Genomic DNA, 16,320 nt, shown 5'->3' on the forward strand with positions numbered 1-16,320 from the left:
CAATTTCAAAATTATTTAAAAATCTTTTCAAAATTATTTACAAAATCAATCAAACTTAATTATTTTTAATCAATCAAATTTAATCAATCAAACTTAATTTTCAAAATTAGTTAACTTAAAATTAATTAAACTCATATCACAATTTAAATTAATTAAAAAAAATGAAACACGTGGTGCCTGTCGGAGGCACCTCCCATACACGGGAGGCACCCTAGAAAGCGGCGGGAAAACTCCCGCCGCCTGAGACTAAGGCGCCTCGGATTATCTCCGAGGCACCTCAAACCACCTTCCTAAGGCGCCTTATAACTCAATTAAGGTGCCTTAAGACCTAAAAGTTTATCACGAACAGAACAGAGTTTGTTCATTTCTGTCTACCCAATTTTGCCGAGTTCCCGAGCGATTTCTCGTCGAAATCTCGTCTCTAAGGCGCCTTCAACCCTTTGTTCCTCCCCTTCCACACCCCACAATGCCTCCTAGGTAAACTCTAATCACTTCCCAGTCAATTTTTACATATTCTTTGTGCTTATTTTACAAATCTTTGTGTAAAATCGTTGAAAATAGGAAACAACGTCAAGTAGATCCCAATCCGGCTCGACTCCCATCAACCGAACTCAGATTCCCAACCGAACAACTTAGGGCTACATTTGCCAGCTTCACATTTAACCCTATCAAACCTAGATACCTAAATAGGCTCTTTTTTAGTCAGTTCTGTCACTCATCGGTCCAGATGATAGAATACTATTAGCTGGACAAATTGGTTTACTGCAGTAATGCAGTAAATCATTATTTATGTGCACAGTTCTATCACAACCTTGAAAGGGTTGATGATAGTACATACTCCTCTAGAGTTGGTAGCACTGACATCCAGCTTACCCCTACTTTGTTACATACAGCTTTAGGGCTTAGAGCGTCAGAGTGTACCTTCCTGTGCTACCCCGGTAGGGATCTGCCATTTGGCAATCCCTACTCTCACATTACGTTAGACACGATCTATACGTATTTTTTTGGGGGGGAGAGACCACTCGGCTTGACTGAGTTCCGGTCAGTTTCTCTTAGAGTCCAGGATTATGTTATGTATAGGGTCCTGACAGCCTGCATATTGTCGATCTCATCTCGGGATGTCCCGATGATGCGATCTTCACATTCATTCTTTCTATATGCCTTGAGTCATCAGTTGGACATTGATATAGCCTTACACATGTTCCAGAACATCATCTCAGCATCTAGTACAGTCACATCCCATATAGTGCATATGCCCTACTGCCATATTTTGACTTCCATCTTTTCGACCATCGAGGGTATAGATGTGACCAGAGGAACAGTTATCCCTTTAATCATATACGACGAACTAAGGTCACGCAGTTGTAGACTACCCCATGCTGAGGTCAACGCTGATGGAGTTCTAGCCTCGACAGGTCGACCACAGCCAGCCGCTGCCCCTATCGATCCAGAGGCCGAGGATATACCCGGTGAGGGTGAGGATTGGCCTAACTTCCTGGCAGAGGACTTTTTCTCAGATCCTTCCACCTATGCTGGACCCTCTACATTTGCCGATCCTTCGACCTTGGCATCACTCTCTGTCGAGGATAGGCTCGCCCGTCTTGAGGTTCACTCCATTGAGACTCGACGCTTCCTCCGATCTCTCCGATCCGAGATAGCTGCAGGTTTCGAGTCTCTCTGAGGTGAGATACGGCGTCAGGGACAGCCTCAGCCGGCACCCGAGCAGCCTCTAGCCGATCCTCCAGCTGACAATCTGCCTACTTGACTCTATCTTTTTAGATTGTCTGGATATGTCACTCACTTTTTGGATCTGGATATTTTACTCACCTTTTGGTTGTATCTTGGAGTTGATTATCTTATGTTTAGCTGACTTATGTTTTAATTCAGTACTTATTTGTCACTTTTTCAAAATTGTGAGTATAATTTCAAAACCACTTTTAAATTATTCTTGAAAATTATAGGAAAAATAATGATTTTAAAATCCCATTTTCGTAGAATTTTTAAAGTTGAACTTAGTTTAAGCGCTACCCTAGAAATCCTGTTCCCCTAGATTTGAGCCAGAGCATCTCACAAACACCTAGGTATACCTTGTCTGTGTTTGAAAAACATAGAATGGTGTGAGATGCATAGGGTACAGCCTGGACTCCAGAATGTTTATTTCTGTGCATCAATATGAGTCTGTGCGTTAAATACTTTATTAACAGAAATCAGTTTAAGTCATCCAGCTTTAGTCAAAGCTAACTGGACCAAAAGACTTAACTAACCGAGTGAAAGCTGTTGCCCTTTAGGCAATCAGCAAGTAGCTAAAGGTTAGACAGTTGGGGAAGGAAATGGAAATATTAAGATTAAGCATGCTTGTACTTTAGGGCTCTGATACCTGATCAAAACAATTTGGATAAGTTAACAACTATTTAACTTGACTCATGCTTGGACTTAAGGACCAACTAAATTTGAATAAATAACCTAAATTAAATATTTAGTTACTCCCTCTTCGTCCTAAAATTTAACAAGTTCTTACTCCTATTCTTTCAAAATTAAATTTTTAAAGCTAAGTACATGTTTTAAACTTAAACTACATTTTCAAAATTCAATGTTTGCAAAAGGCTTAGCTAAGTGATTCATATAGCAACTTTCAAAACTTAGCCATCTTTATAAATTTTTGCTAAAAATACTTTTCTATACTTAGCTAAAAGTATTAAAAAGCATATTTCTTTACTTGCAAAATTTAACTCATTGCTTTCAAAAAATTCTGCTAAGTAAAAAGAGACTTCAAATTTTTTTTTTGGCTCCAAAAAATTCTTTAAAATCTAGCCAAGTTTTTTCAAAATTTAGTTTAGTATGGTTTTTCTAAAAACACCTAAGTTTCAAAAGTGGCTACAGTCATCATTCGAAGTCATCCATATGTTACTTAGCCTTTTAAAACTTAGGTGAAAAATATTCCTGTTACTTAGTTTCACAAGCATTTTTTCCTTCTTCCAAAGCCTAAAATCTGGTTTTTTCTAAAAACTTAAAACTTGCTTTCAACTGGCTTATTTTTTGATAAATTGCAAAGTGGGAGAGTAGGGAAATTCAAAAGTAAAAGAAAATATGATTCAAAAAGAAAGCCCTGTATTAAGGGGGAGCTTCACAAAGTTTAAGTGTTAACTTAAGTTATGCATGTATTTGAAATTTATATACTTAAGCTTGCTCACTTAAATCTTTTAAATATATTTATGCATTTGTTTTACTTAACTTTGAATTTCAGTTACCATAATCAAAAAGGGGAGATTGTTGGTGCGGGAAGCATCCGACGATCGAACCTGAGTTTTGATAATGGCAAAAGATTCAAAGTTAAGGTGTGTGGTGATCTAACAGTCTGAATGAGATTGCAGGAAAGTCCTAACTGTGGTTAGGCAGGTGAAAACCCTAGGGGGTGGTAACCCTAGGTCCTAGGGGGTGGTAACCCTAGGTGGAGAAAAGTCCTAGCTGCGGTTAGGCAAAGGGAAAACCCTAGGGGGCGGTAACCCTAGGTCATAGGGGGTGGTAACCCTATCGGAAAGTCTTGGTGGGTCGAGTGCTTCAGGCAAAAGTCCTAGGGGGGTAACCCTAGGTGGAAAGTCCTGGTGTCGCGAACCAGGTGAAAGACTGGACCAGCCGGGAAGCGGACGTCCAGCAGAAAGTCCGGAAGCATCGAGCACCGAGCAAAAGTCCAGTCGATCTGGAGGATCGCACTGGCAATAAGTAAATCTCCTGAGTGGAGTAGGTGAGGACGCGTTCCCCGTAGAGGGAACAATAGGCGTCGGGTCGACCTAGGGTTTCCAGTCGAAAATCCGAAGTCAGACCCGGACGGTCCGATGACTGTCAAACTTCATATTTATGATATTATATGTGCTAACTTTTGTTTTGCAGGATATGTTTGTGTTTTGGATCTAACATATCTTGCAGGTACGAAAGAACAAGGTTAAGCCTCGGATAAACAGTGTCTGAGGTGACTCCATGGAGCTTGGAGGCGCCTCGGGTGCAAAAGATGAGCTGGCTACGAAGCAGGCTTGGGGTGCCTTGAAGGAAGCTCAAGGCGCCTTGGACTGGTGGATGAAGGCGCCTTGGAGAGCAAAGGAGGCGCCTTGAACCTGATAAGGTTCGACCAGTTCAGCCCTTATCTAAGTGTGTGACTCGGCCAGCATGGAGGCGCCTTGGATGGCTTTCAAGGCGCCTTGAACACCCTTTATAAGAGGGTCTCGACCAGCAGCTCAAGACAACTTCGCACAAGCAATCATTCTGCAACCTGCTGCTAACGAGACGTTCAGACAAAGCCTCAACTAGACGCCGACAACCCGGAGCTTTAGATTTAGTCTTTTATTGTCGGTATAACTGTTATTTTTACTGCTTTAAATTCTACTTAGTTTGTAATAGTTTTTACGAACTATAGTTGTTGCCCACCGAAAGCGGTCAGCGACTGCAGGCCTTCGAGTAGGAGTCGCTAAAGGCTCCAAACGAAGTAAATCCCCTGTGTTTGTGTGTTTGCTTTTTATTCCGCTACGTTTTATTTACTCGATTGATTTACGATTCCGAAACGAACGAAATAGCTGCGAGCGCTATTCACCCCCCCCCCTCCCCCCTCTAGCGCTTCTCGATCCAACAAATCCACCCAAGCCTCCTTCTTCTCCTTGCAAGTTTCGGCCACCAACAATCTCCTTGAGATGATGAACTTTGGCCACCAACCAAGCTCCAAGGGATGCTAAGAAACAAAGTCTCCTTTCTCTACTTCTTCTCCAAGCTAAATCTGGCCACCAACCAAGCTCCAAGGAATTGATGCCGCCGGCCACCAAAGAAGAAGAAAAGGAGGAGAGGAAGGATGAGGGCCGACCACCACCAAGGAAGAGAGGAGAGGAATAATAGATGTGTTATTTTGTGAGGCACCTCTACCCTCTCTTTTATATTCCTTGATCTTGGCAAATAAGGAAAGTTTTAAACATAATTAAAACTTCCTTATGTTCCTTGCCTATAGCTAATAAGGAAAATTTAAATAAATTTTCCTCTTTATCCATCTTGTGGCGGGCCCCTACAAGTCCTCCAAACAAGAAAAGTTTTAAACACAAAAAATTAAAATTTCCTAATTTATTTCCAGAAATTTTTTAAAATAAAAATTTCTCTTTTAAAAATTACCTTCATGGTTGTTATAAAAGGAAACTTTTATAAATGAAAATCTCTCTATTAAAACATGTGGATGATTTCAAAAAGAAAAATTTTCTCCAAAATTAAAATCCTCCTTTTAACTACAAATAAGGAAAGATATCAAACCTTTCTCTTAATCCTTTATAGAAACTATAAAAGAAAAAAATTTATTTTAAAACTCTCTTTTAAATCATAGCTTCCACATAAGGAAAGATTTTTAAAAATTAAAAACCCTTTTATTTTAATTGTGGTCGGCCACCTTAGCTTGGGTTCCAAGTTAGGGTCGGCCACCACTTGATCTCATCTAACCTTGGTTTGGCCGGCCCTAGCTTGGGCTCCAAGCTAGGCTTGGCCGGTCACCTTAAGGTGGGTAAGAAATTGGGTTTAGGTGGGTATAAGACTTTATAAATAAGAGACTACGACAGGGACCGAGAGGAGGAATTGATTTTGGTCTCCTGATGAACTTGAGCTTCCCGTGTTCGCCCCGAACACCCAACTCGAGTTCATCAATAATAACTCATACCACTAAAGAGTTATTATTGCACTACCGCACCAATCTCATATTACTATATGGGCTCCTTCTTATCATGAGTGTGTTAGTCTTTCTGCGTTTAAGATATTGAATGCCCACTAATTAAATAAGTTACTAACAACTCACTTAATTAATATCTAGCTCCAAGAGTAGTACCACTCAACCTTATCGTCATGTCGGACTAAGTCCACCTGCAGGGTTTACATGACAATCCTTATGAGCTCCTCAAGGGGACATCATCAACCTAGATTACTATGACACAATTTCATTCTATAATCAACAACACATCATATAAATAATATCATTTCCCAACTTATCGGGTCTATTAATTTAAGGAGCTAAATCGCACCCTTTGATAAATTATAGAAATAAATATTAAGTATATGTTCTTGTTATTATATCATGATTAAGAGTACACACTTCCATAATAACAAAGGTATTATTCTTTTATATAGTCAGTATAAAAAGATACCGCCTCAAATGGTCATGATCAATATACTCAGAGTGTACTAGTGTAATTTTATAGTCAAGATAAACTAATACCAAATTACACTACAACTTATTCCAATAGTTTGTTCCTATCCATCTTAGTCGTGAGCTACTATTTATAATATATAAGAAACTGATAACATGATCTTCTGTGTGTGACACCACACACCATGTTATCTACAATATAAATTAATTGAACAACTACACTTAGCATATAAATGTAGACATTTGACCAATGTGATTCTTTATTTCAAAATAAATGTTTACAAAAAACTAGGCTTTTAGTATACACTCTAACAACCTCCCCTAGGGCACCTGCCTAGAATCCACTAGGACTTTTGCCTAAGAACACTTAGGACTTTCCTTCAAGTTCAGTCATACTTGTTAGATCACAAGACATCTTAACTTTTGAACCCTTTACTATTATCAAAACTCAGGTTCGATCGTTTGGTGCTCCCTACACTAATAGTAAAGTCTGTATTCCTTAATAGATTCATCAAAGAAAAGGTTTATGTAAATCAACCCCTAGGATTTGAAAACCTAAACCAACCAAACCATGTCCTTAGGTTAAAGAAAGCTTTATATAGATTAAAACAAGCACCTATGGCTTGGTATGAACTACTATCAACATAACTTATGTCTAAAGGGTTTAACCAATGCCAAATAGACCAAATCTTATTTGTTAAAATATTAAAAAAAAAAAAGATATTTTTATAGCATAAATATACGTAGATGACATAAACTTTGGCTCAACTAATGCAAATTTTTAAAAGAATTTATTAAATTAATGGAAAATGAATTTGAAATGAGCATGGTAGGAGAACTTAATTTTCCATTAAGATTACAAATAAAATAAATAAAAGAGAGAATTTATGTTTATCAAATAAAATACACTAAACCATTAATTAAGAAATTTAGAATGAAAAATTATAAAAACATTAATACCCCAATGGCAACCAATATAAAAATTGACTCTAACTTAGATGACAAATTAGTAGACTTAAAATATTATAAAAGTACAATAAGAAGTCTACTATACCTAACTATAAGTTTACTTGATATTTTATTTATAGTTGTTATGTGTGCAAGGTACCAATCATGTGTAAAAGAATCATACTTAACTAATTTAAAAAGAATACTTAGATACATTAAGGGGACACTAAGTGTAAGACTTTGGTACCCTAGGACTAGCACATTTTACTTAATTGGTACTTTAACTCAGACTATGTTCGGTGTAAAATAGATAGAAAAAGTATAAGTGAAAGCTTCCAACTTGCAGGTCAATGCCTAGTTAGCTAGTTCAGTAGAAAGCAACACTGTGTTACCTTATCCACTACTAAAGCAGAGTACATACCTATGAGGGAATGTATGTCTCAACTCTTATGGATGATGTACACTTTAAAAGATTATTAATTAGAATATAAAAATATAAAAATTTCAATTGATAACATAAGTTCAATCAATTTAACCAAAAATTCAATACACCACTCAAGGACTAAATACATAGAGATTAAGTACCACTTTATAATGGATCATGTAGCTAGGGGTGATATTGTACTTGACTATGTTGAGTCCAAGTTAAACTTAGCAGACATTTTCATAAAACTCTTACCTAAACTTGAGATCAGTATACTTAGAACATAATTAGGTATGTGTTTAATAGAATAGATTCTAATCTTTTCAAAATTATTCTTTTTTTTACCTTTTCAAAAATTATGGTTTTTCAAAATTATATTATCTCTTCAAAAACCTTACAAACTTAAAAAATCAACTTAGTTTTAAAAATTCTAGGATAAATTATTTTATTTTCTTCAAAAAATGTAGATCCGCTACATTAACAGCTCCCCTAGTACCAGCCCTATGGATATGGAGGGAGGTACATGCAGGTACATAGGCATCAGGCGCATGGTGGGGTAAACCCCAGGTCGTCAATTCCTGAGAATCAACCCCTAACCATTATGCCAAAGATGTCATGTGTCCACCGTCTATGCTACGCCCTGGGGGCATTTTTTGTTTTCTTCAAAACTCCCACTTTTACTAGTGCTTTCAAAGATTGGACTTGGCCTAGGTTTTTTCCCCTAGAAAGCATATACCCATAAGTTTTAGCCAAAACATCTCACAAGCACACTAGGAATACCTTGTTAATGTATGAAAAAAATACTTAGAATAGTGTGAGATGCATAGGGTATTGCTTGGACTTCAGAATGCTTATGTCTATCACCATAAGTTTGAACTATAAATATTAATTCAAATTGGTCAAGTGAAGTCATCTTTTTTAGTAAACCTAACTGATCATGTACTTAACTTGACTAACCAAAGTAAACGCTATTAGTAACCAATGGTTAGACATTTCTTCTAAGGAAAATAGATGATTATTTTTAAAAATTTTGTTACAAAAATTTGCTTTACTTTGATCTTTACATGCTTGGACTCTAGGATAAAAATCATTCACTTTCCCTTCAAACATAAAGCACTCACTTAAAGAGTTTTTAAGGCATTAATCAAGGGGGAGATTAAAAATTATTTTTTAAGTTTGTTTTTTTATAAAAAAAAAATTAATAGCTTCTTTTCTCTACTTAGTTTTTTTGATATATGTCAAAGGGGGAGTAACAAGAGTTAAGTTAAATATTTTCTTCAAAGTTTAAGTATTTTTTAAAATTTTCAAAGTTAAAGTTTTTTTAAATTTTTAAAGTTAGAGTATTTTTAAAAAAAAACAAGTCAAGTACTTTTTAGAAAGTAAGTTAAATATTTTTTGAAAATATAAAGTACTTCTTCAAAGTTAAGTAAGTTAAGTCTTTTTTCAAAATTAAAGTATTTTTCAAAAAACAAGTTAAGTACTTCTCAGAAAGTAAGTTAATTTTTTTTTAAAATAAAGTACTTCTTAAAAGTTAAGCATTTTTTTAAAAGTTAAAGTATTTTCCAAAAAACAAGTTAAATGCTCTTAAAAAGGAAGTTAAGTATTTTTTCCAAAGAGAGTAAGCTCAACTATCCTTGAAAAAATAAAGCTTAAAGCAAGTTTAACTATTTTTAAAAAGCAAGTGTTTTTGAAAAAGTATCTGTAGCTAAGTGTTTACCTAAGTATTTTGAAAGAAAAACTAAAGTTTGAAAACTAAGATTTTTTGCTAAAAAGTACTATATTTCAAGGAGAGTTTTTGAACTCTTAAAGAATTCTTAGTTGTATTTCAAAACTTAGAAACTTAGTTTTTAGGAAAAAATTTCCTTACTTGTGAAAATACTAACTCATTCTTGCTTGTTCTCTATTTACTTAACTTAACTACTATGAATTGTGTTACCATAATCAAAAAGGGAGAGATTGTTGGTGCAGGGAGCATCAAACGATCGAATTTGAGTTTTGATAATGGCAAAGGGTTATAAGTAAAGTGTTATTGTTGTTCTAACAAGTTGAACTGAGTTTGCTAGAAAGTCCTAAGTGATCTTAGGTAAAGGAAAAGTCCTAGCTATAGTTACACAACGAAGTCCTGGTCCAGGAAATCGGGCAAAGTCTTAGCAGGTCAAAGACATTAGGTGAAATCCTAGGATCGAGGACGCTAGGTGAAAGCCTTGGGGGTCGCGAACACTAGGCGGAAGATTAGACGGGTTGGGAATCGAACATCCAGTATGAAGTCATGTGTCTCTGACACTGAGCGAAAGTCTCAACAGTCTGGAGGACTAGTCTGGCAAAAGGTAATCTCTCCTGAGAGGAGTAGGTGAGGATGCATTCCCCGAAGAGGGAACAGTAGGCGTCAGCCCGACTGAAGAAGTAACAGTAGGTGTCAGTCCAACCTAGAGTTTTAACGAAACTCAAAGTCAGGATCGGATAGTCCAAAGGCTGTTAAAACTTATTATTTATTATATATTATTGCCTGGACTAACCCTATTTTGCAGAAAGAATGTTCTTGAAAAAAGTTAGTCCGGGCGCCCAGAGTTGCTCTGGGCGCCCGGGTAAGCCTCGATGAAGAAGCACCCCTGGGTGGGTGCCAGGCACCCGGCCAGTCCAAGCGTCCTAACAACCAAAAACTGCTGAGCTGGAGCGCGACGACTAGCTGACCCACGTCAGCAGTCCAAGCGCCCAGAGGGGGTCCAGCGCCCGAACGTAGATAAACTTCAAGGATGAAGTTTCGATGAGAGCTTGTCACGTCAGCACAATCCAGACACCCGGGAGGGGATCTAGGCGCCCAGATAGGGCTATAAAAAGAGGCTTCGGCTAGCAATTTCTGTTGGAACCCCAAGGTTATTTTGGTGTGATCAACAAGTTAAGTTAGGTCCTGTGTATTTTTAACCTTGTGTCTAAGTGTGCAGGAGCTTAGGAGCACAGGTAGTCGAGCAGAAGATGCAGCTAGTGAGAAGGATGGCACGTGGTGCGTTCGAGGGACGAGACGCTGCGGAAGAGTACACCGACGGACGAGAAGGAAGCATGCGATGGTTCCGAGGGACGAGAAGCCGGAGCGGAAGACTGCTCGAGGAGCAAGAGACGCAGCTAGCGAGAAGGTCGGCACGGGTGCGACTGAGGGACGAAGACTACGGATGAGTACGCTGGCGGACAAGAAGGAATCACGCGACGATTCCGAGGGACGAGAAGCCGGAGCGGAAACCTGCTCGAGAAGATCGGAAGTTGAGTTCGAGTGAGCCATATTTCGAATGGCAGAGATCACCCAAGCGAGCGGAAGACTCGGTCTAAGGCAAACGGAGCCGGAGCAGAAGACCCTGGCTGGAAAAAGTCAACGAGGTTGACTTTTCCCTCTGGGGCGCCCGAAGTTGACTTTTTAACCAGAACGCGTCAATCGCGATCTGAACGTTGGGGGACAAAGTTTTATCCCCCTAGGGCGTCTGGTACCCCTTCGGGGTACCCTGACCAAGGCTATAAATACAGCCTTGGTCCAGAAGCTTTTCAACAATTACAAACAATTCATTCCAGACACTTGTGCGCTTCCTTTTAGAGTTAAGCTTCTATTTTTTGTACGTATCAACACTGTAAGAGGCTTCTCCGCCTAGAGGAAATTTGTTAGTACGCTTTTCATCTGTCTTGGATTAACAACCTCCCTAGTTGTAACCAAGCAAATTGTGAGTCTCGCCCTTTCTGTTTTATTTACTTACTCTTTATATGCAAGTATTAGTTTAAGAAGTCGAGAAAGGGTTGTTCTTTTGTTTTTGTAGGCTATTCAATCCCCCTTCTAGCCGGCCGCCGCAATCCAACAAGTGGTATCAGAGCCAAGGCGCTTTAGAAGGACTAACCGCCGAACGAAGCAACTATATAATGGTCGGACCAAGCATCTACCCGCCGAAGTTCGAAGGGAAATTCACTAGCTGGAAAAAGAAAATGCAGGTATTCTTTAAAACTAATTTGATTTAATGTTAATTATGGAGTTTGATTTTACAGCACCAGAAGGTAAGGAGAAATACCAGTGGACGAAAAATGAGCAGGCTAACTACGTGGCAAACGACAAAGCTGACTACCATCTACTAACAGTTCTTCCGCCACAAGAAGTCAACCTGATCGGCAACTATGACTCCTCGAAGGAACTTTGGGAAAAGTTCCTTGAGCTGCACGAAGGAACGTCCAAAGCAAAGCTCGCAAAATGGGATTTACTTCGCAACCAGCTCACCAGCCTGCGACTTGGGGAAGACGATACAATTGCGCATCTGCACTCAAGGATAAAGGAAATCATCACCGGACTATCGAATCTCGGAGAAAAGATAAGTAACCGAGATTCGCTAAGGTATGCGTTAAATTCTTTTCTGAGAAATTCAAAATGGGTGTCACTAGTAGATGTCTTTTATATTTCAAAAGACTTAGAACAAATTTCATTAGAAGAATTCTTTTCTACATTTGAAGTGCACGAATCAAGATGTGCAGGTTTGAAGGAGCCCAAACATAACGTCGCCCTCAAAGCATTGAGAGACGAACCTGAGTCGGAGTCTTCTCTCGACGACGAGGAAATGGTAATGATGGTAAGACGGTTTTAAAAACTTTATAAATCTAGAACCTCTAACCATCCACAAGGTAAAAAGAAAAGGATGATCTGCTGCTACCATTGCGACGAAGAAGGGCACGTCATGGACAACTGTCCCAAGCTAAAGAACAAGGACAAGGATAAAGGTAAAAAGTATATCCAAAAGTGCAAGGTCCTAAAGGCGACGTGGGACGATACGTCGTCCGAATCGGAAGTTGAGGCGTTCTCCGGGCTCGCATTAATGGTGAATCATTAAGACGACGATTGCGAGTCAAGCTCTTCTGAAATGAGCATCGAGAGCATCGATGAAGGGGGAGTCACGTCGGAAGATAGCAGCAGCTCAGGGGGAGACATGGACAACGAGATCGACAAGGTAAGTCAGGTACGATCTCTTCCTCCCGATAAACTCTTTAAATTCGTTAAATTATTAACAAAAGATTGCTACAAATTAGAAAAAGAAAATAAAAATTTAAAAGTAATACTAGCTAAATCTTGTCCTCTAGAAGATTTAGACAAATCAAAATTAGAAAATAAAAAATAAAAAATTGAAATCAGAAAATAATAATTTGAAAATGCAAATAGATAGTCTAAAAAATCATGTATGTTCAAATAAAACATATTTTAGAAAATACAACAATTTAAATTGGTATTTTCGATATCATAAGGGACAGATTAGAAATATTTCTAAGAAAAAAATCCCTAAGAAATTCTTAATCAATCCAGTAGGTTGGAACCTATATTGGGTTCCAAAGTCTTGTCTGACTTGGACTAATTAGATTTAGAGCTTTCAGCAAGAATATTAGACATTAAAATTTCTTTATGAGGCTTTGTCTAAGAAAGTGGTTGTTGCTCCAAATATTTAAATAAAAATATTTAAATAAAAATGTTAAATAACTTTCTGATAAAAGCATTAAGATGGAAATTTAATAATGCTTAAAAAAATTTTAAACATTTTTTAAAATTTTACAATTTTTTTCTTAGAAATTTACTTTTTGCGTAAAAATTTTACTTAAAAGTTAAAAGTTTTTCTGAAATTAGAAATTTCTACTTAAAATATTTACTTAGAAAATTTTTCAAAAAATTTTTGCAAAAATTTCTTAAGTAAGATTTTTTTTTTAAACTCTCTTACTTAAAGCTTTACTCAGAAATTTTTTACTTAAGATTTTTCCTTAGGAAATTTTCTTAACTAAAAAGTTTTACTTAGAAAAATTCTCAGAAAATATTTCTGCTTAAGTTATTCAACTTAGAATTTTTGTTAAGAAAGTTAGAAAATTTTTTTACCCTTAGATTTTTTTCGGAGCCCCATTTTTTTGTGATCAAAGGGGGAGAAGGAAAAGTATAAGTCTAGGGGGAGGTAGACCAAAATTTAACTTTTCTATCTTTTTGCACATTATTGCAAAAATAGTTATTTTATTTTTTATGTCTATTTACCCTATCTTAACTTGGGTTGCTCACATCAAAAAGGGCAAGACTGTTGGAACCCCAAGGTTGTTTTGGTGTGATCAATAAGTTAAATTAGGTCCTGTGTGTTTTTAACCTTGTGTCTAAGTGTGCAGGAGCTTAGAAGCACAGGTAGTCGAGCGGAAGACGCAGCTAGCGAGAAGGATGGTACGTGGTGCGTCCGAGGGACGAGGCGCTGCGGAAGAATACACCGGCGGACGAGAATGAAGTGTGCGGTGGTTCCGAGGGACGAGAAGCCGAAGTGGAAGACTGCTCGAGGAGCAAGAGACGCAGCTAGCGAGAAGGTCAGCACGGGGTGCGACCAAGGGATGAAGACTACGGATGAGTACGCTGGCGGACGAGAAGGAAGCACACGACGATTCCGAGGGACGAGAAGCCGGAGCGGAATCCTGCTCAAGAAGACCGGAAATTGAGTTCAGGTGAGCCCTATTCCGGATGGTAGAGATCACCCAAGCGAGCGGAAGACTCAGTCTGAGGCAAACGGAGCCGTAGCAGAAGACTCGGGCTGGAAAAAGTCAACAGGGTTGACTTTTCCCTCTGGGGCGCCCGGAACAGTCCGGGGTGCTAGGAACCCTTCCGAGCGCCCGGAGTTGACTTTTTGACCAGAACGCGTCAATCGCGATCTGAACGTTGGGGGACAAAGTTTTATCTCCCCAGGGTACCCGGAACCCCTTCGGGGTACCCCGACCAAGGCTATAAATACAACCTTGGTCCAGAAGTTTTCAACAATTACAAACAATTCATTCTAGACACTTGTGCGCTTCCTTTTAGAGTTAAGCTTCTGTTTTTAGTACGTCAACGCTGTAAGAGGCTTCTCCGCCTAGAGGAAATTTGTTAGTACGCTTTTCATCTGCCTTGGATTAACAATTTCCCCTGTTGTAACCAAGTAAATTGTGAGTCTTGTTCTTTCTGTTTTATTTACTTACTCTTTATATACAAGTGTTAGTTTAAGAAGTCGAGAAATGGTTGTGCTTTTTATTTTTGCAGGCTATTCAACCCTCCTTCTAGTCGGCCGCCGCGATCCAACAGTTTCAACACCCCATTGCAAACATCTTCCGCTTCTGCGCGCTGCTCTGAAAAGGTCTCTACGACGCCCGAAAGCTAATATGATGACAACTGCACTAAAGATCTCTTCCTCTTAGTCGTCAGTATTTTCTTTAATTGTTTAAGTTACTTATACACAATTGTAATTGCTTTTGTAACTTATTCAAATTTATAGTAATTTTTCAACGAAAATGATCGACGATCACGGGCCTTGGAGTAGGAGTCGGCACGGGCTTCGAACCAAGTAAATCAAAGTGTTAGTGATTGTTTGTTTTAACTTATCTTTGTTCCACTGCATTTTAGATCGTATTGTAAACAAACGTAAAAGTCACGAGTACTATTCACCCTCTCTTTCTTTCTCTCTCTAGTGCTTTCAATCCTATACTAACTTAAAAACATCAATTTCCTGGCCCATCATAAAGGAAGGCTCTTCTTCATGCATTGCATATACTTCCTTGGTATGCTTCCATGTACCTCCTGAGATGGTTCTCCGTAGTACTCTCTATATTTTTAATGCAACTTTTTGCATCTTTTCCCACAGATTATGCTAACTTGATGGTGTCTCTTTTCATCCGCTAGGGCTCCTCCTTTCCCTCCTTCTCTGAGGTGGCAGTCGCAAGGGATTCTTTGGGAAGTCTGCAAGTCAATGAGCATTAGTCAAAGGCTTGCGTTGTCAGTTTAGCCACGCCGACGGTCAAATTAGTGAAGGGACCAAGAAATTTTGAGAGCGTAAGGAGCTCGAAAGAAAAGATGAAAAGAATTAGTCTTTACAAGTGTCAAGAAAATCATACCTTCACCTACCTTCACAGGGGCTTTTAAAGCCATAGAAGAAGAATCCAGGTCAACCACCACGCTAGCCCTGAACGGGCTATGTGGACCCCATGAGCGGCAGTAATCGTTGGGTCGTACTGTCGATTTTGTCTGATTGCCAGCCCAATGTCACTTTCCAAAGGGGTCAGACTAGCCAGAGCTAGTCTTGCACCAGAAACAGTTCGAAGTAGACACATGAGAGAGTCAGTTCAGCTGAGCTCCTCTAGCCCCTAACATGACCTCTCAGCCCAAGGCCACTTGGACTCCCGTGATCAAGAAGGGGCGTCAGTCAAGTGCATCTGGTCCCACTAGGCCAACAACTTGATTGAGTTTACCAGGGCGGCATCACCCATGAACTTAGTCAACAAAGAACATCTCAAACTCTCTCCTAAGTGTGGTGAACTTCACTTCAAGTCAAGTAAAGGTTGGTGAATATGTCAGGAAGATTTGATTTTGATTCAATATAATAAGTATTATGTCTCCTCTTGCCAATTGTCTCAAATAAAGTAATGTCTCCCTTTAATATGCTTTGTTCTTGAGTAATACATGGATCTAGTTGACTAGCAGGTTCCTTAACCGATGCTTGATTCGAATTCTTCCATTGGTCTTCTTCTAACTTTTCTATAATATCATAGTTGACTAAAATGTACCACTTGTAGACTGATATTGCCTTAGACCACTGCCTAGACGACTATCTGGAAATAAAATTATTTTGTTAGCTAGTAAACTATCTTAAGTCAACTATCTAGTTGACTCAACTATGAATGTACTGAATTCAATCTTCAATCATCTTGATTATCGACTTCGACTGACGATAAGGCTGAGTCGAAACACAAAAGTACACTAATGGTTGATCAACTCTGCTTATCTTGTTTGCTA

This window comes from Zingiber officinale, chromosome 6B, assembly GCF_018446385.1.
Source record: "Zingiber officinale cultivar Zhangliang chromosome 6B, Zo_v1.1, whole genome shotgun sequence".
Taxonomy (NCBI): Eukaryota; Viridiplantae; Streptophyta; class Magnoliopsida; order Zingiberales; family Zingiberaceae; genus Zingiber; species Zingiber officinale.